Source organism: Malus sylvestris, chromosome 13 (assembly GCF_916048215.2).
Source record: "Malus sylvestris chromosome 13, drMalSylv7.2, whole genome shotgun sequence".
Lineage (NCBI taxonomy): Eukaryota > Viridiplantae > Streptophyta > Magnoliopsida > Rosales > Rosaceae > Malus > Malus sylvestris.
Genome location: NC_062272.1, coordinates 43,048,184 through 43,050,683, shown reverse-complemented (window position 1 = coordinate 43,050,683; position 2,500 = coordinate 43,048,184). Strand labels below are relative to the sequence as shown.

Genomic DNA, 2,500 nt, shown 5'->3' with positions numbered 1-2,500 from the left:
CGACATTGGCATGTCAAATGTCGACCATGGCATGCCAATGACATGCCAAGCCTCGCAAAATGTCGACCATGGCATGTCCATGACATGCCAAGCCTCGCAAAATGTCGACCATGGCATGTCCATGGCATGCCAATGACATGTCAAGACTCGCAAAATGTCGACCGTGGCATGCCAATGACATGTCAAGACTCGCAAAATGTCGACCATGGCATGTCCATGGCATGCCAATGACATGTCAAGACTCGCAAAATGTCGACCGTGGCATGCCAATGACATGTCAAGACTCGCAAAATGTCGACCGTGGCATGCCAATGACATGCCAAGCCTCGCAAAATGTCGACCATGGCATGTCCATGGCATGCCAATGACATGCCAATGACATGTCAAGACTCGCAAAATGTCGACCATGGCATGTCCATGGCATGCCAATGACATGTCAAGACTCGCAAAATGTCGACCGTGGCATGCCAATGACATGCCAAGACTCGCAAAATGTCGACCGTGGCATGCCAATGACATGTCAAGCCTCGCAAAATGTCGACATTGGCATGTCAAATGTCGACCATGGCATGCCAATGACATGCCAAGCCTCGCAAAATGTCGACCATGGCATGCCAATGACATGTCAAGACTCGCAAAATGTCGACCGTGGCATGCCAATGACATGCCAAGCCTCGCAAAATGTCGACCATGGCATGTCCATGGCATGCCAATGACATGTCAAGACTCGCAAAATGTCGACCGTGGCATGCCAATGACATGTCAAGCCTCGCAAAATGTCGACATTGGCATGTCAAATGTCGACCATGGCATGCCAATGACATGCCAAGCCTCGCAAAATGTCGACCATGGCATGTCCATGACATGCCAAGCCTCGCAAAATGTCGACCATGGCATGTCCATGGCATGCCAATGACATGTCAAGACTCGCAAAATGTCGACCGTGGCATGCCAATGACATGTCAAGACTCGCAAAATGTCGACCATGGCATGTCCATGGCATGCCAATGACATGTCAAGACTCGCAAAATGTCGACCGTGGCATGCGAATGACATGCCAAGCCTCGCAAAATGTCGACCGTGGCATGCCAATGACATGCCAAGCCTCGCAAAATGTCGACCATGACATGTCCATGGCACGCCAATGACATGTCAAGACTCGGAAAATGTCGAGCATGGCATGCCAATGACATGCCAAGCCTCGCAAAATGTCGACATTGGCATGTCAAATGCCGACCATGGCATGCCAATGACATGCCAAGCCTCGCATCTTGGCACTAAAAAAACTCGCTGCTAGCCTCGCCACTAGCCTCGCTTCCTGTCGACAGCAAGCGAGGCTAGCGCCCACTCTGACATGTCAAATTGCACAGCAGGCATGTCGAAACGCGTCGAAAATCTACAAACAATGTCAAGTCCCATTTTTATTGATAATTTCCCCGCACAACCCGCACCATATAGTTAGTATATGATTTTTAGAAGGTCCTTGAACTTACGGATTTGAAAAATCTCGCACCGATTTTTTTTTACGATTTTCCCAATTTCCCGACTTCAAAAAATAAAATAAAATACTTGCCATGCTCAACAAAGTCTGAATTTTTTTCTGAAAATCCCTTGCATCTATATGTACATCCCTGCAAAAAATCTCGTTCAAATTCCAAGCCATGATTAAATCATGGCCCAATATGACTCCTCGCGAAAACTGATGTCTCCTCCTGGCAGTGCCATAACAGCATAATATGCTATATAGGGGGGTGGTGCTCCCTGCATGTCAAAAATCCCAAGCATGGCATGCAGGCTGCACCATCGGTCTAGGGATGACATTCCCGCACATCATCACGTGTTGCCTCGGTATATATGATGTGTCGGGTTTGGGACATTCCCGCCCATGGTGGCGGCGACGGTGGTGGTCCCCCTCCGCCGCCGCCGCCACCATGGGTGCGTTTTCAAAATTTTTTTTTTTTTTTTTTAAATTTTTTCAAATGTTTTGAAATGTTTTGAAATGTTTTCAAACAAAACAAAAATGTTTTCGTTTTCAAAATTAAAAGGGGGACAAAATGGTTTTAAGCGGGGTGGAAAAAACGTTTTGAAAAATAGCGGGTTGGGAAAAATGTTTTCTCTTTAAACTTTTGGGTTGGGTTTGTTTTCTTTTGCTTGGGAGCGGGTGGGTGTTTTTCTCGACATGCATGTTTTCAACCCTCGGTTGCCCTCGGATTGTTGGATATTAGGGAGGGTTCGGCTTTGGATGAACCAATGCGCAGGCTTCTCCTAGGCGTGTTAGTGGGCGCACGGCAATGCAGTCCATGGACGTTTGTTTTCCGACGGGCTCGCCCAGTTCACTAGCATGTCGAAGATTTGTCTTCGCGGCGGCGATGAAGAAGTTTGTCCCTCTCTTTCGGTTGTCCCTGTTGCGGAGCTTTGTAATCAGCAATGCTCGGGCTTGTTCTTGGCAATGCTAGTGTCGGTTCGGCTTAGTGTGGTCCGAAAGGGCCCTCGCAGTGCA

The 2,500-nt window shown here is 48.2% G+C and overlaps 1 long non-coding RNA gene across 1 annotated transcript in view; it reads right to left on the bottom strand.

Annotated features, from left to right (window-relative positions):
* LOC126597266 (uncharacterized) overlaps nucleotides 1-2,500 on the bottom strand; it is a 126,511-nt gene that overhangs the window by 90,302 nt on the left and 33,709 nt on the right. The window lies entirely within an intron of this gene.